Below are 22,979 nucleotides of genomic sequence, written 5' to 3' on the forward strand. Positions count from 1 at the left end.
GTCTAACTTCCACGTATTTTTTGAAGCAAAAATCGGCCATTATGGGGGGCAAATTAGGCCATTATGGGGGGCAAATAGCGTAAAGATTTTGCCCCCTATAATGACCGATTTTTGCTTCACTTTTTCTAATGCCGATTTACGGCAGTTAGACATCTAGTTATTCTTAATATATCATTGCGTTGAGTATTGTATCTATGGCTAACTATATTCACGGCCGTTTATCTCACATTTTTGAGGGGGAAATTAAGAGGCCGATTTCTGTTAGAAAAAAATGGCTGCACAAAATATCTAATTATTAAAAAGCAGTTCAAACCTGAACTATTTACTTATATTTCTTCAATATAAAAGTGGCAATCGCTGTTTATCATTATGTATTTATTCAAGATATATTAGTTATCAAAGATTTGAAGACATTTGTGTAATATTTGTTGGAGATTTGTAGTCATCGCTAAAATACCAAAGTTAACTGATTCTCACAAAAATTATTCAAATCAAAGTACATTTATATTTATGTATATTATATTTATCTATAATATATATCTATATTCATGTATATTCTTAAACTATAAGAAAAATTTCAAGAAATAACTCAAAGAACTCAAATAGAAGGTAAATTTTAATAAAGTATATAAACAAATGCTATACAACTTGCATAACATATAGTTTATATTTCCAATTTTAACTTTATTTTTTTCTTTGTCTCTTTTTAAATGTTTTTAAGGTATCATTGGAAAGGAAATCCTTTGATATTTTATGTTTGTTTTTAAAAAAAACATTAACAAGAATTTTTGTTGAATACATAATTCCCCAACTTCCATGATTCTCACAAACAAATTTACTTTTTGGTGCATGTTTATGTACCATGTATGTTGATGACTTAATGACAGGAATTGATAAAGATGAGATTTCATTCTCAATTAAATCCAAAATGGCAAACACACTACAAACAAATTCTGCAAGCTGTTTGAATGGAACAAATAGTCCACCACGTGATAACAGAGATAGATAAGAGTTATTTTCAAGACCGCAGTCCCCAGTTTTCAAATATGCTTTGTAGTTTTCACATTTAGACCTTTTTTGATATTTTTTTGCAACATAGCCTGCTATAGTTATTGCAACTTCTTGACTATTACAATCAAGAGAACTTTCTATAATTTCCTCAATTCGATTATTAAACAGTTCATCAAGTATAGTTAATGAAGGATGAGCATCTGGTAGTAGATTTTCTTCCCAAAAGTTTATATACTCTTTAATTAAGGAATGACATGAAAAAATTCTTTCTGAATTTACAACTTTTCTTAAACTTACAAGAAATCTGCCCCCACTCATTTGCCTATATTGTGAGAAACGTCTCTCAATTGGGTCACTTTGTAAATGAGATGTCATTACATAATCATATCCATCATTCAACAGTTCCTCAACAAGCACTGCTTGAGCATATAGAGTGACTACAGATGCTGATGCAGTTTGATTTGTGAGGGTGAATGCAGGTGAAAGAGACCACTGATATCCAATCAGCCAGAGCTTGGTAAAATGTCATTTTCATGTCTGATACAATAGCATTGCCAATAATATTAGGTGAAAGTCTTTGTTTAGAATTAGTAATTGTCCACATAAAATATTTTATTCAGAATTGAACATTGTAACTAATGATGAGAATGCATTAACATTAGTGGAACGATTGTCTGGCACTATACCACGCACAGTAAATCCAGCAGCTATTAGGCTTTCAAGGTTTTCAGCTATTTTTTGTGATAGCCATTGTCCAGAAAATGTAACTTCTGGAATTGCTTGAACAATATAAGGAATTGATTCTTTTAGTTCAATTATCATGAATGCAACTATTCCTTTGTACAAGTTGCCTTCTTCATCAGCACCAACATACTCTTCTCCCTGATATTGTGCTTCTTTTTGTAAATACATTTCATCTACCATGATAATACAATCACAAGAAATTTTTCCTTTTCCAAGTAGAAGTTTTAAAGAATCAACACCTCCTTGTTAAAGAATCAACACCTCCTTTAAAGAATCAACACCTCCTGGTTAAACCTTATTTAACAAAGATATTGATGGTAAAGGGAACTTTTTAAGTAACAGTTTGTATGCCTGCAAAGAAGTATATCTTAGAAGTAATGCATACTGAATCATCTCTTCAGAATATGGTGGCCTACCTTTTGGCTTATAAAGTTTCTAATATAAGAAGGAAAATTTTCTAGCATACTAATTTTATCAAGTTTTGCATTATGTCCTTTAACAACCAGCTTGGTAATGGAAGTGATGTGCCCTTGCAGAGCAAATGCACATTCAGGTCTGCATCAACTGTTATTGATTCTAATATAGTTGGAAAATATGTCTGTTCATTAAATGCAATATTATAAAATACAACACCTTTTTCAAATCGTTTAAATTTAAACCCAGGTGGTGCTACTGCTTCATTCAAGCCATGTAAACTTGTAAATGTATCATTTTTCTCGAATGTATCTAACTGATCTTCTTGGAATATTCTCTTTTTAGGAGGATTTTGAGAAGTCTTTGAAACAGGTAAAGATGATTTTTTTTGCAAAAGTTCACATGGATACTTGGAAGGAACAGGTTTCATTAGCCAATTCAGGGTGCATTTATCACCTCTAGTTATATATTTATCTTCAAAATGAAGTTCACATAAAACAGAATGCTTTGTTGAAATCCAATCTGAACGATTAACAAATCGTATCCAAAGTTTTTTTAAGTTTTGGTCTGATGGAAAATGAAATAAAGCAATTTGCTTATGTTTGTTGCTTAAATATCCGGAGGAACATTTTGGTGCAGCACATTTGTTGATCATTTTAAATATAATTTCTTTAAACTAGTAAATTCTTCAAGAAGAAAAGATTTTAAAATAAAGCTTAACTTAAACAATATTACTTAAACAATATTACGTTATACTTAACTTAATTACGTTATACTTAACTTAATAAACTTAAACAATATTACGTTACTCCAGTAGTTCTTGATTTTATATAAAAAATAAAATTTTATTATTTGTTATAAATATAATAAATTATATTATTTTGTATTTAATACCAATACTTTTCTTTTTGCGTAGAACGGAGTTATGAACAATCGAGAGATTTTATGAACATTGAACCAATTCCAATAGTATTATAAAAGTTTTTTTAATTTCAAGAATTGTAAGAAAAAAGAGATCTTTCTATCGAAGAAACGTTTTCAATAAAACTCAAAGAACAAAGTTGCAAGAGTATACGTGATAACATATTTTGCGCGAAGCTGTTATTGCGACCGCAAGCTATCTTTTAAAAATTTTTTGATATTAATAAAACATAAAATGCATATTAATTCTTTTATCATTCACTTATATTTTATTCAACCAAATATATATTGTAAAACATTAAACTACTAAATAAATACTACTAAATAAATATTTTCCACTACTAAATAAATCTTTTTTTTTTTTTTTTAAGATAAATTAAATTTAATCTTAAAATGTTCATAAATACCGCTACGCACAGAAAAACTTTCAGCACTGTACTTTCAGAGGCATGGGGATGAACTTTGGAAATTTGAGTCAGTTCGCTTTGTAGGCGGTCTAGTACCACCATCCACTACCTCACCGTGATTTATTTTTCAATGTTTTGTTTGATATTATTAAGTCATATTAACATATAAATTATACTGAATAAGGATATTGCTTACACACAGCACTCAGCTGAATCTAATCCAAATTGATTTGAAGAATGTTCAGTACATGTGACGTAACCTGATTTACTTCCAACATTCCAGCTTATGAACCAATTGTTGTTTGAAAAATGTTTCAACAAATCTGAAACAGATAGACTTTTGTAAACCAAATTTTGGTTACGGTTTTCTGAATCGAAATTTCAGTACTTTCGGTTTCGGATGTTCCCATCATTTTTCATCTGTAACTAGTGAATGACCAAAACTGAAACCAAAAGTATAACAATTAAAAAAAACGAAAACTATGATTTTAAATTTTTTCTAATTTAACAACTTAATTATAAATCATTTCTTTTCGTAGGCCAACTTTTCTTCGGAGGCCTGGGGCAAAAACTTCATGAAAATATAGAATTTCAAGTATTATATACACACATATATATATATTGTAAAAAAAGGAAACAAATGATTTTTTTTATCTTGTTAATTAGAAATTCAATGAGAACAAATAAAAAAGTTAATGGGATTTTTAACAGCTTTATATTATTTTTTAACTAAAATTCAGATTATTAAGTTTTCAAATTTATTAATCACTTCCATTAAACGTCTGTTAATAAAGTATGCAGAGTTTCTTTATTTGCGGAAATAGCATCAGATGTCCGTTACATCTCTGACTCCCTTTTTTTTTTCTATTAATCAAATAATCAAATACAAAAAAAAACAACTTGACTTTGCATTTTCTTTGCTACTGCTATTATTTTGAATATAAGCATCTACATGTGTTTAGAATAGTGTTCCAAGAAAGAGTGCACTGGTTTGTAGTGGAATTAATTCCATATGTTGTTGTCATTTATGTAGAATAATTAAGTAGTGAGAAGTGACTAATCTTAGACTATGCCAGCACATCATCCGACTTTTTAAAGCCATTCAAATATTTTAGGAAGGAGGCTGTTGCTGTTGATCTCAAACAAATGAAAAATCTATGCATTAAATTAAGTCACAGATCCAAAGAACTTTTGATGTAAGATATAAAATATATCTAGGAAAATGTTTGGGGCAGAAATAAAATATTCGTATTGCTTTATTTTGAAGTTAAATAAAAATTTTTTTAACTTTGATGCTCTATCAAATAAAAGATCATGGTATATGGGTATCAAAAAACTATTGAACATTTATTTAAATAGAAAATATAAATTGTGTTATAAGTAAAAGTATGATATGCATCATGGGAAATGTGTTTGACTTTTCAAATGACAACGTGAGCATAAGGATGAAATTTTAAAAAATCTAACATTTGCGTTTTTAAAGAAACCTATGCAGCGCAAAATACAAATTTAAAAGAAAGTATGGATTTCATACACTTTTAACGATTGATAAGAACAAATGGCTTTGTTGCATGTCAAATTATTTAAAAAATGCTTTTTCTTTTAAAAAAACTTTCTCTTTTAAAAACAATTTCAATGACTTAATTGTAAAATGTGTTACGCACAAAATCTTGATTTCACAGTAGTGCTGTTCACAGCTTTTCAGTTTTGTATGTAAGACTAGAGAGACACGATAATCAACGCCATTTAGTGGTTTTAAAATGCTGTTTATCACGGTTTTGCAACACAATTGAACTTTTCTTTCTTTATAGAAACATGCATCTAAAGTGAGTTCACTTTCATCAAAAATGTACTTACCGCATTTTTGAATTGTTTTTTTAAAAAAATGTACTTACCGCATTTTTGAATTGTAAATTTTATTTAAAAGAAAAAAAATTCTGAGTACACCTATTACGTTTTTAAAAATTATTTACTCTTTTTTTAAAAAGTAGCCGAAGAATAATTTGTGACTTTACTAATAAATAGTAATTAAATAAGTAATCAACTACTCATAACACTAACCTAGTTGCAAGTGTAATTACTTAAAGTAAATTAGTTAAAATAGAACTACCAAAATTATTTCATTGCGTTTATCATTTTATTCAACTATAAAATAAGCAAGTAGAGTGAAATTTTTGATCTATTATACGACTGTTTTTTGCGAAATGCTGGAATGAGGTGTTAGCTTCATTTTCACTTTGGATTTATTAGCGCATAACTTTTCTGTACTTCTCATTGGTTCATCATAACTTCAGGAAAAAATCTATTGTTACTGCAGAGTTTCTTTTGCAACTGTAGAGTGAAATCAGCGTCAAAAGTGTAAATTTCCAACGAAAGGAGATTTACTCAAAGCTCGAAAACTACGTTATCTAAATTTTTTGTTTAATTAATATCTTTAAGTCTTGAAAAAAAAGTTATTACTAAATAAGGCTACTATCTGAAAAAAAATTGTCTTAAAGGGAAAATAATGAGTGGGTGAGTAATAAGATGTTAATTTATTATTCCTAACAACAGGACGATTACAAACATTTCAATGATGGACTTTCATTCTAGTTTTAATTCTATGGTATCAGAATATAAGTAAATTGAGTTGAACGAAAAACTATACTTTCATGGTATTAGAATACAGGAATATTAAGTTGAACGAAAAATTGTAAAATAGTTGTAATTTTCCGTTAACAAGAATGTAAAACAGATTTTTAAAATAACCAAAACTCTAATGAAAAACAGTGTACGCGACAATTACTTTGACTTTTTGTAATTAAAGATCCATGAACTTTTGTAATTCAAAACGGTTTTTAACCTTTACGTAATAATTTCAAAAAAAAAGAGTCGCATTAAGAACTTTTGTTAAAAGATTATTTTAAGTAAATAAAAACTTAAGAAGACAATTTCAACCTTTATTTTCAAAAAAATTTCTAAGATATTAAGAAAATATTATATTGAAAAAAAAAAAAGTCTTATGGTTTTAAATTCCTCTTATATGAAATAAATTTTTAGATTTTTAAAAGACTTATCAAACTTAAAGAATGTAAAAACCATAAGAATTTTATGGCATCACTGAAGCCAATCGAAAATTGTAGCTTTTGAAGTTAAATTTTATTGGAAGTTTTTGGTTTGGTTTACTATTAAGTGAGAAAATCGTATTATGTGCTGCAGAAGATTACTAGCCTTTTTTGATCATCCTTGTGATACAAACTAAATAAAGTTTGTTTGGAGAATGTTTTTGAAGACTACTTTTGCATGAGCTGTTGCAAGGGTTTGTGTGGGATTTATGTGAGATATTAATGTTTTGATACGTACCAACGCCAACTATTAAAACATTAAATAAGAAGAAATGACTTTTATTAACTGTTTTAGATATTAAATAAATTTTTCATGACGAAAATTGCAAGCTTAAAAAAAAAAGAAAAAGAGCTCATTAAAAAAGCTTCATGCAACAGAAATTGTTTCTTTCAATCGATAATTACAGGTGAAAAGGTTTTTGTTCAACCAAAAACAAAATTAAGAACTAAGAAAACAAAATAAATTAGTGCACACATCCATGATTGAAATATTTTTATTGAGAAAAAAAAACACATCCGTAACGAAACACTTCTTCTTGCAATGTTTTTTTGACTTCGTGTTTTTATTTCACTGCTTTAAAATCGTTAACTTTCGCGATTTGAACAAATTTTATATTCAAGTTAGTAAATAGTTAAATGAAGAGAAGTTTTTAAAAATTGATTATTTATAGTTTTTTTAGTTTTTAAAATATTTACTTTTGGTGATTTAAAATATACTCAATGAAGTTTATTTTTTGTTATAGCCCATACGCTAATTAATGCCTAATATTTTTCAAGTTAATTAATGTTTAAAAATTATAAGTTTAAGAAAACTTTATATTAAAAATTTAAATACAGAGTTTTCTTTAATTTATTAGGAAAACTTCTTTAAATATATTTCTTTAATCATTTTTTTTGTTCAACAAACTCATATTCATACAACTGTTTGAAAAACTGTTTAAACTATTTAAAAAAAAAACACAATTCTTTCATTTTGTGTGTGCTTTTATACAATATACAAGGCCCAATCCTATAAATCTAAAAAAATGCGTAACTTACGCATTTTTCAGATTTATAGGATTGGGCCTTAAAAAAAACAGGATTTCTGCTACGAAAAATTTCCGTAAACTTTAATCTTATAAATAAAATTACGCAGAATTTTTGAATAAATTACGCAAATTTTCTCACGCAAAAAAAAATGCTGCAACGTCTAACTTTTGCATAATTACACAAATTTTAACCAAAGAATGATTGTGCAAAGGTTCGTGATTTATTTTTCAAACCACAGATGTCTTTTTTTGTAAACAAAAGTATTTGTCCTCGAAAAACGTACCTACATAATTTTCAAAAATATCAGGGAATATTAAGTGTTTCAGTAATCTTTTGGACATTTTTGGGTGAGAAGCGTTGCTTAACTTTGTACGTATTGGGTGAGAAGCGTTGTTTAACTTTATTTAAAATATTTTAAAATCTATCAACTTGAAGATGAAACTTTTACCAAACTGGTAAGTTTACACAAGAGCAAACTCACGATTGATTGCAATATAAGACCTATCAATAGGCATCCATCACTCTACAAAACAAGGAGTTGAATGCCGTAATATTTACTAAAATGAATGAAAAATTTTTAACTACAAAACAGTTTAGCATTCAACCCCTTGCTTTGTAGAGTGACGAATTCCTATTCAAACGCTGTGATTTTTATCTATGTGTAAACTTAAATAAAAGGAGCAAATGAGCTATAGAAAAGAATTATATTTCCAACATTAGTGTGAATAGGTGAACCATTAAATAAGAAGTTTTTTATTTTAGAGATCATTTGTTTTAGAGGTTAATTATTCATTAAACAACTTGTTATATCCTCTAAAATAAATCTTTGTCATTTTAATAAATGAAGCTTGGTTTTAATCAATAAAAATCAAGCAACATATCACTGAGTACACGAATTTTTCTTCCTCTAAATTTAAGAAATGCAGGCCCTTTTTTTGACACAAGGTAAGCACGGAATATAAAATTTACATAGTATAGATATAAAACCTCTATTTTGGTACGCTAATCTCTGAAACGATGAAATAAAATTTGTTTACAAAATACAGACAAGAAAAATATTTTTCTCCAAGATATATTCCTTGTCTCTACCATGTGTGCCATAAAAAAGATAAAATTTCTCTTTTTACGTAAAAATTACCAGTTTTACGTGGAATTTGGAAAATCTGTAAGTTCGCATTTTTTTATAGGATTGCTGTTTTGAAAATTGCGTAATTACACAAAATTTTAATTTATGCAAAAATTTTCCGCATTTACTTATTTTTTGCGTTTTGCGTAACAAGCTTTATAGGATAGGGCCCAGGCTGCGTTGCTAGTGAGCTATTTACGTCAACTAGAAGCACAGTTATCGCTTTTTTTTTCTAAATTTTTGTCAAAACCGATTTTTGATAATTTACGATTCTTCAATATTAGAAAAACAACTTTGTTTAAGCAAGCCTTGGTTTTAAAACAATGATTTAGTTTTCTTAATCTGTTGTAAAACGAAAAATTTCGAATAAAATCAAACTTGATAAAGGTAATATTTCAAAGTATTTTCATTGCTAATTTACTTTATTTATTTAAGCTAGCGTTGTTTTAATCTTTTCTATTTTTTATTTATATTCATTATTTTTAATTTATTTATTTAACTAATATTTAATTTTATTTATTGAACTTCGATTTGATAGGATTCCAGTGGATAGGAAAATTTAAATATGCGAAGAAAACGTTGTACTTAGATAACGAACACTGTACACGGAGTTTTCCATTTATCCATTCTTCCATTTAGCGCATTTCTAGAACGTATCGTTAAAACATATTTTTTATATAACCTTAATGAAAAACATAATTAAATTAAAATGGTAACCTTAACAATAACTAACTTAATTATATGACTTTGCTAAATATTTTACGGAAATGTTTAATTTACTTTATGGTTAAAAAAATAAATGCTTTTTAATTTATTTTATGGTTACAAAACTAAATATAAACTGTTATGGATATAATAATTTACATAAATTAAATTATTATGGTTTTAATACTTTACATATAAATCATTATAACCATTATAAATAAACCTTTTCTTGTTATTAAGTAAAAAATGTTATTGTAATAGCAATTATCATTGAAATTACTTTATATTTATTGTTGTAGAAAAATATTCCTGTCAACAGACCCCTTAAGAAGTTTAGATAAGGCGGAGCTTTTTGCTCTGCGTCTTACTCTGGGTGAGGCCCTATCAGTTGGAATAATGAAAAAAAATTTAAGCTTTGTTTTCCATAAGATTTTTCTTGATAACATCGCGTTTTTTGAAACTAATGTATTTTTTTGTAATAAGAAAAAACCGTTGTAATAGTTTCGTTTATGATGTTGTTTTTTTTTTAAAAAAAAAAATTTCGTTGCCACAAAAAATCACAATCAAAAAAGTTCTGCTGGTCAGGCAACGATTGGAAATCTCTTCCCCCATGTAGTCATCCCTGGGTTCTAGAAGCCCATCGAATAAGTTGTTCAGGGCTTTGCTTATTCACTCTCCACGGGACTACAAGGAATAGCTTTCGCATATATTTTTCCTTTATTTAAGTAAGGAGTTTTGTCACGTGACGTTTTATCGCGGATAAAAAATATATCATACGTTTTTAAAAAACTTCGTTCAAAAAACGCGACAAATGATTTTATGTAGGTGTCGAAGAATAAAAACCCACCCATGAAAATAAATAGTATATACGTATATATAGATGTCATTTTTTTAGAAAAGGTTGCACTACAATAATTTTTTTGGGGACGTCGTTTTGCTTTAGAATTGATAAAGTTGTTTAATTTTAAATGTTTTAGTTTTGTTTATATACAAATAAATTAAGCTAATTCTTTCGTCCCCACATAAAAATAGATTCTGCAAATATTTGTTTATTTTGTCAATCAGTTTTTTTTTGTTTTTTTTTTGTAGTCTAATAAGGTGGGTTTTTTGTTTTCTAAGCGGAGATTTTATAAATTTCCCCCGTCTTAAGATATTTTATTGTTAACGCAACTTTTTACGCAAGAACAAAAAAAAAGATAAAAAAGTTTTTTTTTCGGCGCCAAAAGTTTAACGAAATACTTTAAGGAAATATTTCATAAAATGTATATGAATTGAAAATATTAAAACACGAATATCTTTGGAACCAAATAAGCTACAGAAGTGGTTGAAACCATTTTGAAAATAAAATATATTAAGGAATCCAATGCATTTGAAATAAAAAAGATTTTCTTTGGCTATAAAAATTGCCTAAACTCCCTACTGACAGCATATTATAAGGGAACGTTTTCACTTTCACTCTTAGACTTCCTTTATTCTCTTTTTCAGTTAATTGTAAATCTTTGCTGAGGAGAGTGCTTACTAGTGGGTAGGGAGGAAAGGGATGTGTATTTCCAGACAACTGCGAAAAAACTGCGACTTGATAATGCTATCAATAAAATAACAAAAAGAACTACACCTAGCCACGGAAACTTTTAAAATTGCTGATGCGATCAAAAATTTAATCTGCAATTTCAGTACGATAAATAAGTGTATGTAATATTTAAAACAGGTGGAAATATAGTTTTTCCGGGGCAGACGCTCAGGAAAAGTAAACGAAAACATACGAAAAATTATTTGCATGTTATCGCGTTATAGAATAAACAAGAGGACATTTTGGTACAAAAGAACACATCGTCAAACGGATATTTTTTTTGCAAGCATACAAAACACACCCGGCTTTGTTATTTTAAATTTAAGAGGACGCTTGGAACCAGAATTGTAGAGAATTGTTTGAAGTCGCTTTTCACCTTTGAAGCCAATTTCGTCTAAATTCCAAACATTTAACGCAGAGAGTTCATTGATATTTGCTTCAAGAAATTGAGTCTTGGATGTATTGAATTTTTTATTTATGTTATCTTTAGTAAAAGGAGCTACTCTGAGCATAGGCGCCGAGTCCACGGGGGCAACAGGGGCAGTGGCCCCCCTCCTCCAGAAATTTACACTAATAGTATATTATCACGGATTATCTCGGGGGCGAATAGATATTCTCGCCCTCATGATAATCCGTGATAATATATAACTAGTATAAATTTCCGGGACGGGGAGGGGGGTCCCGCCCCTGTTGCCCCCGTGAACTCGGCGCCTATGACTCTGAGTATTGCAATTTTTCATGCAGTTCTCTCGCTTCATCTGTTTCTAACGTTTGATGAAAGTACAGTGCCAAGCTTTGCCTGGTTTACTGTTCATAAACAAATTAATACTTCTTTACGGGTCCTACCAAACCGGCAAGTTCAATAAGCATTTCAGCTTATGTTAATTCAGTAAGAGTACTTAAAATGGTGACTGTGCCAGTATCAATAGAGCTTGCAGGGTTCTTTATCCTGAATGATAAAGTTGTCTTTAGAATATCTTATATAACTACTAGAAAACACGGGTTCTGGGACAAAACCATTTTTAGGGTATGTCTGACTATTTTTCTGGCAGGGTTCTGGGACAAAATGATTTTTTTCATGATCGTTGCGTAAATTTTTGATAATCGCTGGGACAAAACCATTTTTAGGGTATGTCTGGCCATAAAATTATCTAGCTACCATGTTTCTGGTACAAAACCATTTTTCATGACGTGATAAATCGTTATGAAAAGCAAAGATGTTTCATACCAGCATAAATAGCTACAATCCATGGAAAATTTCTTTTCAGATCATGTAATGATCCGTGGAAAATCTTCGATTTTTCAAGCGTAATAATAGGCTTGTCCGAGGAGAAGGTAAAAGCTTCCGGATTGACCGACTTGGGCGTCTCCGGAGTTGAGAGTGACGACAAGCCTTCTTCCGGCTGCGACGCTGGGCATGGAGTCTGCTTCTCCGAAATTTCTGTAAAAGGAAATGGTGGTGGTGGATCCGATGGAAGCATTGGATTGATACAACAGCCCCGTTGATTTGTTGTTGAACGAGGATATGTTTGATCCATTCCACGAGGACAAGTAAAAATCTTCGAGTCCAGATGAGGAAAAGATGCATGTGCTGTCACCGTCGTAACCAGGAAAATAGGTGTAATTGTTGGTGTTGTAAGGAGTCCAAGGAGTGAGAACGGTTCCGTTTCCTGGAGGTAAATTCCCATCATACATTCTGACTCTGGATTCCCACCAGTTTCCAGAAGAGCCGATGATGTGCACTCTGATGTATTTCAGAAAAACCCCATTTCCTTTTCCGTTGGTGTTCAACAAAACATATTCGCTGCCATACGTCGTGTTTAAATATCTGAACGTCCTGCAGTACAGCTTATAAAGAGGGATGGAAGCAGGAATAGAAGTAAGAGTGGAAATGAATGGCTGAATCCAATACGTGATGGCTGTGACATTTTTGTTGACCAGTTGAATGGAGATGTCGTTTCTGAAAGGCATGTCCAACGTCAAGTATCCTCCCAAAGAAGTGGAGTTGAAAACGTTACATCCTTGCAAAGAATTGGAGTAAAAAGCTCCTCCAAGAGGGGAAAAAAGCAAATCGGTAGCAAGTCCTGTTTGGTCAACACCGATTCCGTCAGTTACTTCTGCATAATTTCCCACATTGATTTCTCCGTCTGTGAAGATTCGAAGAAAGACTTGACCAGGAACATTTGTGCCAGAGATGCTGTATAAAGCCAGCCACAGTCTTCTCAGCATTCCAGATTTTCCGGAAAACGCAAACACAGGAGAAGTGGTTAACGCTGCCACCGTTTGAGACTTAAACCCCAAACTGGTGAATCCGGATCCTGGGACGACACTCGTCAAACTCGATTTTTGCAACAACAAGTCGACGTAACTTTTTGTCGCAGCGTCTTGCGCGTTTGAAGGATCGAGCACATTGATCGCTTTGTGAGAATTCAAATCCAAGTCCGCAGTTCCAACAGTAGTTCCACCTGACGCATGCGTGTCCACGTAATTTTTGGTGGCTGAATCCGAAGCAGAAACGGGTTCTGCTAGATTGGTCAATTTGTGTTGCGTCATGTTGACGTCTGTGTATAAAATATTGGAATAAGCCACTTTGGTGTCGACATACCCTTTTGTTGCTGCGTCGTGAGAAGTGGTCGGATCTTTCACATTGAGTAATTTGTTGTTGTTTAAATCCATGTCTGCAGTGATGGTGCTCGTTCCATCTGTTTTGACGAGCATGCTCGAACTCACGTCGACGTAGTTTTTAGTGGCGGCGTCGTGAAGATTGGTCGGTTCGTTCAAGTTGATCGCTTTGTGAAAATTCAAATCCAAGTCTGCAGCTCCAATCACCGTTCCTCCTCCTCCACCTGTCGAATGCGTGTCCACGTAATTTTTTGTGTCGGCATCGTGTGCGTTAGTTGGTTCACCCAAGTTGATGATTTTATGAGAGTTGTAATCCATGTCTGCAGTGATGGTGCTGGATCCATCCGTTTTGACATAAACGTTGCTTGCTGAGTCTGTTGTAAGGTAGTCGAGATAAACGCTGAACTCGTTTCTGTTGAATTTGTCAATCATTTTTTAAAAGGACAAAAATTTTTTTAAATCCTTCGGATCCGTGGAAAATCTTTGATTTTTTAGATCCTTTTTGGATCAATGGAAATCACTTGTGATTTTTAATTCGGAAGTGATTACCAAAGGGTGTTGACAACGTCTTGAAAGCTGTTTCCCTCGTCACATTTTTTCAAGACGTAAAGACACAAGTGACCACAATAAGACGTGTTTCCAAATTGAACCCTTTCGCTGTTGTAAAAGATAGGACTTTTCAGATATTGAACCAATTCAACGAGAGGGGGTTGAGCGTAAGAGTCAAAACTGTACTTCTTATCACCGTCTTTGAACCAACACACCCAATGAAACCCTCCGGTGCTCGAATCCCCCGTGTTGATAATCCCGCATTCTTTTTTTCTAGGTTTTTTCGGCAACATGTCTCTGACAAAAACCCCGCGAAAGTTTTTTATTTTTAATTTTTTTGCTGCCTCTATCAATTGAAAATTGGTCAAAGCCTCATTCGGTAAAATAATTCCTTCCACATTGATCATTTTTTTATTTTGTTCATTTTTTTCTTTTTTAATTTGCTTCTCCATTTTTGTCACTTACCTTTTGTTCCTTTTCTTTTAATTTGTAATGACCATAAGCTAAGGTGTGTATTTTATCATCGTCAATGATTCTTTTGTCATCGTTGGAGCTGAGAGAGGTTTTGTTGATTTCCTCCGTGTAAACGTCATGCAAACGGGATTGGATGACATTCATTTTGTTAAACTTTTCTTTTTTGGTTTCGAGACAATTTTTGTAATCGTCGTGTGTGATGTATTTGTCGACAACATATGATTTCACCCCTTTGCATTTTTTGCATTTTTTTTTCTTGTTTTTCTTGATGTATTTTGTAAGAGTACAATTTCGACCTGAGACCGACAAACTCTTCAATCTGTTTTCCTCCGGTTTCGTCTTTGAACATCCCAATGACCTTTTTGTTTAAACCCACTTTGAACCCGACGCTTTGAATGGCAGGATGGTCTTTTGGAAAATCGCTCGTGTCGAATTTGCTTTCCACATCATCTGCAATTTCCTTGTAAAAATCTTCCGTTTTTATTTCATAAACCAACGAGTCCGTGTCTGTCATCAACAGCTTTACCTTATCACCATATTTTGGTTTGATGTAATCATAATGGAACTCGAAGATTAAGGTTTTGCTCAAATCCAAAATGGACATGCCCAAATAAATTGGTTTGTTGTAAAAACTTTTTGTCCTTTTCATGTGAACAGCAATCAAGTTTTTGTCGAAAATCGTGTGCCGGTCGTAGTTGGTTTTGGCCGCCAATTTTATTGCCTTTTCCTTTGTTGTTACCAGTCTCACGTCAACTCTTTTTTCAATGTTCTCCATTGTTTTTCCAAACACCGAGTTGTTCATCAGCTTGAAAAATTCCTTTTCAAACTCGCTTGTGGCTTTTGTTCTCAATTCTGTGTTGAGGTCAATGTATGGTTTCATCCAATCCCGTTGCTCAAATTTTATGCCTCTGTGGACCTTTGAGATTTTCATTCCCAATCGTTCATACAATTTCAGGTTTTCACAGTGAAGGACATAATTTTTTTTGTCGTTTAAATTTGGAACGAGCTTATCCACTTTTCCGATTTTCATTCTCTCTGGGGCCAACGGATAATCGTTGTGTTCATCGTGAAGGCTTTCAGGATAATCCAAATCAACCTCCAAAATGCACGGATAATGTCTCCAATTGGTTAGTTCGTCTTTTGTCATCCATTCGAATTTTCCAACGGGAAGAGGCTTGCTCATGGCCCATCCATACAGGTTGTTGGCGTCCAAATATTGAATGAATTTTGACGGTTTGCTTGGATCGTACGAGTCGCCCATGTATTTGTTGTTTGATTTTCCATACCGATTGGAGATCATGCTGATCCCTCGACGTGTTCCTTTTTGGATCATTCGAAGCATGTCGGGGTCGCTCAACAATTCCAATTTTATTTTTGTCAGTTTCAAACAAGCGTCCCAAGCCAAACCGGGAGACGTGTAATACCAGGCTGGGTCGAGCTTGTAATGTTTCATGCAAACGTCCCTGAAATTTTCAAAGTTATCCGCCAGAATCAAAACGTCAGACACGTTGTACAAATCGTGATAATCTCTGAACGTTTTGCATCCAAATACGTTCCAAACCTTCTGCGCATGTGCATAATCTTCATCGCTTATCTCCTCGTGATAGAGTTCTGAGAAAAACGCTTCTTTTGGAGGTAATTGCGTTTCTTGAAATTTATCGAATCCATTCACCCAACCGTAAGGGTAAACGCCTTTTTTTCGAAGCAAATCGAATTTTTCTCCATTAAAATGTTTTGTGAGGTTTTTGAACTCTTCCGGCTTCAAATTTTTCGCCAAAGTATCCAAACTGAAGGAAAGGAATCTAAAACTGTCGATGAACCTCAATTCAATTTTTTTGTCTTTTGTTTTTCCGTCTTCCCCAGTGTACTCTCCCACTTTGATTTTTTTCGAGAAGCTGATGTATTTTTCCTCGTTGCATGGGATGCAGGTTATTTCTCCACCCAATTTTTTGATAAACAAATGACTGTCATAACCCGACAGATTGTGAAAAACGACAGGAACAAATTTTGGGACTTTGTATTTTATGTTGCAAGCATCATGAGCAGCACCACGGTACTTTCCAGTAAAATGACAATGATCACGCACCTTTTTTTCTGAATCGAGAATTTTTTCTTCGCAAATGTGACAAACCGTCGCTGATTTGAAATTATTTTTATCCTCCTTTGTGAAAACCATATTTTTTTTCAAGTTTTTACCAAAAATTTCTTTTATTTCTTTTTCCAACTCGCAGACAAAATATTCACCAATGTCCTCATCCTCGCTTTCAGACATAGATATTGTTGGACTACTGCTGTAAATGGTTTCGTCAAAACATTTGATGTGAAATGCAAACGAGCTCGGAACGTGCCTTTGAAACTTTTTGGTGTACGACTTACCTGGGTTTTGTTCGCACGAGTCCATCGGTTTGACAAAGCTTTCAAAATCAGCGTAATCGATGAATGGAACCCTCATCGACATGTTCAAGTGCTCAAATTTCATGAACGAATTTTCTGGAGGAAGATCCATTCGGATCGAGTCATGCTCTCTGCAATAGGTCGAATGCTTTGAAAGAGCCTCCTCGCTGTTCATCCCCTGCAAGCAATTTCTGCAATAATATTTTTTTACTTTTTCTTTTGATGCTTGGGATGAAATGAGTCGACTCAGATTTTTGATCAGACAATAATGATTTGTTTTTTCATCTGAAATAAGCAGCAAATCTATTTCATGCTTTCTGTTAAAATATTTTGATATTTGCAAAGGGTAAATGTATTCATTTTTGTACCCGAATACGTTGACGCTGATGTCTGGATTATTTATTTCAAATATTTTGATTTGATCGGTTTTAACTGGAAAATCTATTCCTTTCCAATTTATTTTTTTTGAATTTTCGATCAAGTCTTTATCAATTCTTTCTCCATGTTTTTCTTTCATGTTTAACGCCCTGGTGACACACCACCTGAAGCATTCATTGTCATCGTTCACCATGTTGATGATTGCTTTTTTGCTTGACAGAAAATCGTCGAGAGGGATATACGAACGACCACCGATGGGCTTGTAGTCAATTAAATTGATGTCCATTTTCAAGATGGCGGACACTGTGCAATTCGAACCCATTTTGTTGTATTTTTCCATGTTTTCCAGGATCTTATCTTTTGCTTCTTCATAAAATTCGCTCAAGTTCGTCGACTCCAAAATAATACCAGCTTTTGACAAAAAAGGTACGATTCGATGCACCTCCTCTCCGGTAGTAATGCTGACGCTCTCCATATCGATCGTTAAAACAAGGATAGCTTTTTTGTTTTTATTCTCTTGAAGAATCTTTATCGCTCCGTCTTTCGCCAAATTTAAAAAGGCAGAAGCATCCTTTTGGTTTCCTTTGACTTGATGCGAAAATTGTTTGGCAACACGCTTCAGCGCGTGATCGGTCAATTGAAAATGAATAAGGGGTTTGTAAACTGCATTTCGCACAATTGATTTGAGGATCGTTGATTTGAGGGATTCAACTTTCTTTTTCACTTCGTTGCCTACATTGCTCACTGTTCTCTTCACAGCCTCTGGAACGTAAGGATCTACAAGCTCAAGCAATCTGTTGAAGCTGTTGACGACTGTATTTGTTACAGTCGTTGTAAACCTTGAAAAAACTCCTTGAGTCAACACAGGAGAAGAATCTGGAACAGGGGAGTCAAAGATATATTGTGATGAAGGCTTTGGAGGAAGAGCTGGCTTCAACATGATAGGACTTGGTGGAATTGTTGATGGTTTCGGAGCGATGACAGGCTTTTGGCGTTGGGCGATCGAACTAAGATCAGGGCGTGGTGCAATAGCAGGTCTTTTAATAACCCATGAAAGTATGCTCCTTTGAGATGATGAGGTGTTTAATTTTTCCACAAGATCAGTCTTTCGCATCTTTGAATAATTTTTCAATTTTTGAGCTTTGGCGATTTCTCGCAATTCTTTAGCAGTTTTGTTTTTCATTTTTTTATTGCCAAGAAAATTATTTAACTCATTTTCAATTTTTTGAGGTTTTCCATTTTTTCGCATTTTGTTTTCCATTTTTATTACGCCAAGAACTTTTTTTTAATTCTTAGAAAAAAGAATTAAAAACATTAAGCAGCAGGAGCGCAAAATCGACCCATTCTCCAAGAAGACGAAGAGAATTTTTCCCACTCTTCTGCAATGATCTCGCTTTCAGACATTTCTTTAACAGTGGGTGCTATGTATTCTACTTGTAAATAACTAATTAATAAATCTCGTCGCTCATACCTCGTTAATTCATAGTCATAGTCATATTCATTATCATAATCTTCATTATCATAATCTTCATTATCATAATCTTCATTATCATAATCTTCAGGATCTATATCTTCATGATCAATAAGTTCAGTAACTATAATATCTTCAGGATCAATAATATCTTCAGAATCACTCATCTCTTTTTTTATTGCCAAGAAATTTATTTAACTCATTTTCAATTTTTTAATTCTTTCTGTAGAATTAAAAATGTTTAAGCAGCAGGAGCGCAAAATCGACCCATTCTCCAAGAAGACGAAGAGAATTTTTCCCACTCTTCTGCAATGATTTCGCTTTCCGTCTTTTCTGCAATGATATCGCTTTCCGACTTTCCTCTTAAGATATGACTAATTACTAAATTTCGTCGATCGTCATTCGTAAATTCATAGTAATACATAGATGAACCATTTTCAAAAACAACAATATCATAAGGTCCAATATTATCATCATCAGGATCAATAAGATCTTCACGACGAAAATTATCTTCAGTATCACTCATATCTTCAGGATCAATATTTTCATAATCAGACATCTTTTCTATTGTCAAGAAAATTATTTAACTCAAAATCAATTTTTTCGGACTTGGAGTTTTTTTTCTGTTTTCAAGTTTTTCAGAATTGACGATCTCAATCTTGATTCCATTATCCACTTTTCCATCACGACGCTCCAAATATCTCCAGCCATGACCAGTCTTTTTCATCGCTTCGTAAAGAGATTTGTATTCAACCACCTCTCCTGTTTCCATGTTAGTTGTTTTCACAGACACAGGTTTTTTTCGAATAGAACAAAGCCTCTCGTATTTTGGATCGATCGTTTTTTCCACATTTTCCGTTTTTATTTCTTTTTTCGGTCTACCCACATGTCTGCATTCTTTTACACCTTCCAAAAGCGAATCTTTGCTTACGAGATTGTTCTCAACCGCAATCATCAGCAAAGACGGTAAATTGTTTGAGGTTAATGTAATACCATTTTCTCTCAGCAAATTTTTCAGATAATTTTTTGTCAGTCTCATCTTTTTTATATGAAAAGAAAAATTTTTTTTAAATCAATTTCTTCGTCAAGAATACTTAATAAACAGCGTTCATGTTGTTTCCGTCTGAAGAAAATTGGATCAATTTGTCGGAAATGATCACTGCGAAAATAACGGTGTTGTCTGGCACAGCCGTTCTGAATTTTAGGTTGACAACCAATTCAGCCGTTTCGGAAACAACTCTTTCCTTTTGCTTGCTAATGTCAACAAAAAACAACGGAAACAAATTTTTGTATTCAAGCAGAGTCAAACCAGATTGACAAACAAGCTCGTTTGTGCCGTAATATTTTTCATCAAAAGTGAACGCATCAGAATGAGCCATAACCATTTTCTTTTCTCCAAAATTCAAGTCGTAATTGTAATTTGGATATTTTATCCCATTGACGGTCACGAAAAAATTGTTAACGTCACAATGATCAAACACAGCTGGATTTACGGTTTGAGCGGAACCTCTGTTTGTCTGAAGACCAAACACGATATATCTCGGAACGCTTTTGTCCGTGATCCTTCCAAGTGTCCAAGTGAATTCTGTGAGACCAGCTGGAACGACTTGCCTTTCGACTTTGTTTGCTTTGTAAGCCACTGGAACCGAGATTTTCTTTGTCATCATGTTCAAAAATTCTGATTTTTTCAAAACATCAAGCTCAATCCTTGGCATGAAAAGTCGGAATTTTTTAATGTCGATCATTCCTGCAGCAACAGTTCCAGCTCTGTAAATGGCGTCATCGTATTCTTTTTTTGTAAAGGTGTTCGTGTGTCTGAATCCGTAAACGACTTTGTCGTAAGTTTCGCAAAAACCAAAAATGTGCTTTAAAGGGATCCTGAACGAAAATGAGCCAATGGACGTGGTGTCTGCAAACAAGTGGTCTCGTCTGACGTTGAATCCTGTGGTTCCAGTTGCGTTTGAAGTATCTTTGTACCACATTTGCTTCAAACCATCGGCAAGCTGAAAACCGAAAGGATATTTCAACAATCCAAGCATGGTTGTTCCCTGACCTGGATACATGACTCTTTCCACTTGCTGTCCTGATAAGTCATAAGTGACGTCACTGAACAAATACATGATGGCGTTGTTCACCAGAGCAATGTTGTCTGCTGCCGCGTAAGCGGTTCCGTCTTGTTTTTTCAGAACACCTTCCACGAGGATGTAAGCCTCAGACGGAAGTGTCTGCACAGACTGACAATCAATCTCAAAAACGATCGATCCTGAAGAATTTAAATCGAGGTTTGTTGGAAGGTACTCGAAAAAATCAACTTTTTCAATGCCGGTGTCATACTCGGGCATTTCATCAACTCTTAATCTGTCGGTGTTTATCATTTTTTAAAATGAGAAAAAAAATTTTTATGTCATTTTTGATTCATCAAAAAAATCATGCAATCAAAAGCCCGCTTCCCATTTTAACCAGATCTTGGATTCTTGCTGCGTTCTTTTTTGTCATTTTCTTTTTAATGGACGAACCAAACATTTTTTTGTGCAGCTCTTCCATCGGATTAACAGACTCATATTGCTTTGCTGCTTCACTCAAAATCATGCTGGGGTTTGGCGTTCCTGTCTTTGCATAAACTTTTTCAATCGCTTTTTTTCCTTTGTCGATGGCAACGTCTCTGGCGGTGGATATGGCAGAAGAGGCCAATTCTTTTCCTGCAGATTTGGCGGCTGTGATCGCTTCTCTTCCAATTTCGCTTGCTGCTGCTTTCCTCAATAAATGAAGAGATGACTTTGATGCGTTTGAGGCGATCATTCTCCTCAAAAAATTTTTAAACGTGTCAACGATCCCTCCTCCTCCGATGACGTTCTTTTTCATATATCTTCTGTTGTTCACAATGAGCATTTTTAAAAATGAAAAAATTCTTTTAAATCCTTCAGATCAATGAAAATCACAAGTGATTTTTAATTCACGACGCAATGTATTTTTGAATCGACTGATATTCCTCTTTGTTGATTTCCCCCTGTCTCAAAAGCTCATCGCAAATGGCAACAGCTTCGTTTCTCGATGCGATATTTCCAGCATGACCCGCGGCGATGCTCAAACTAAGTCTTTTAACAAGAGCATTCGGATCGCTCGGAAGAATGATCACTCCACGACCTTTTGTTCCTTTTATGTTTGTGTAATTTTTTTCCCAAATTTTTGAAACAATATCTCTCCACTTTGCACCTCCCGAAGCTTTTGGTCTGGCTGGATCATTTTCTCTCTCCATTGCATGCGTTTCGACCAGTATTTTTTCATAATTATTCTTGTCCTCGTCTGTGTAAATTTCTCCGTTTGGTACTGATTTTGTCATCAACTCCCAAAGTCCTCTTGTTCCCTTGTACTTTTCTCCATTAATAATGACGTCATTATCATCGATGGTAACTTCTTCTTTTCCAATAAACATTTTTCTATCTTCATTAAAGTAAATTCCAAACACTTTGTCAGTTAATTTTTTATCTTTCATCGCATAATGCTGTAAATAATAAGTAGCGATATTTCCATATTCTTCAACATTCATATTTTTAAAAGATTTTAATCTTTTGGTTGGATTTGAACTTTCAACACTTTCAAAAGACGACTCGCTTTCTGGGTAAGTCAAAGCCAGTGGACTGTTGCCAACCTCCCTGTATGCAATGCTTTTCATCTCGTTTTTCACTTTTTCGTTGCTCTCGATCAACGGTTGAAAAAACTTGGACAGATCAGTCTGATAATTCGCATCTGAAACGTTCCGGTTAATGCTCTCATTGTAAAGCTTCTCCCTGTTGGCCATGTAATTTTTCACAATCTCATCTCTCTTTTTCGGGTCTTGTATTTTAAAGAATTCCATTTTTTAAAATACGAAGAAAAAAACTTAAACGTAAACTCGTTTACGTTTTGCGTTCATTTTCCCTTTTTGTAAAAGTTGTTAAATGCTTGAATGGCTTCTTCTCTTCCTTTTTGGATCAACGACTCTTTGGTCAATTCGTCAATGCTGCTTTTTGTTTTTGTTCGGATTTCTTCAGTCATGGCTTAAAATTTTTGAAGCTCGCCG

General features: G+C 33.2%; 1 protein-coding gene across 2 annotated transcripts in view; it reads right to left on the reverse strand.

The window, feature by feature from the left end:
• Positions 1–681: 681 nt before the first annotated feature.
• The window catches only part of LOC145191113 (uncharacterized), a 34,841-nt gene continuing 12,543 nt past the window's right edge, over positions 682–22,979 (reverse strand). The window contains exon 3 of one of the 2 annotated variants that reach the window (XM_090089054.1): positions 682–2,977. The gene's annotated coding sequence lies outside the window, so the exon portion shown is untranslated. Of the gene's footprint in view, positions 2,989–22,979 lie in introns of both variants that reach the window. The other variant, XM_090089058.1, reaches the window with a different exon arrangement.

Source organism: Hydra viridissima, unplaced genomic scaffold (assembly GCF_058129835.1).
Source record: "Hydra viridissima isolate aposymbiotic clone 2 unplaced genomic scaffold, HvirCarnegie_v1 scaffold_1, whole genome shotgun sequence".
Taxonomy (NCBI): Eukaryota; Metazoa; Cnidaria; class Hydrozoa; order Anthoathecata; family Hydridae; genus Hydra; species Hydra viridissima.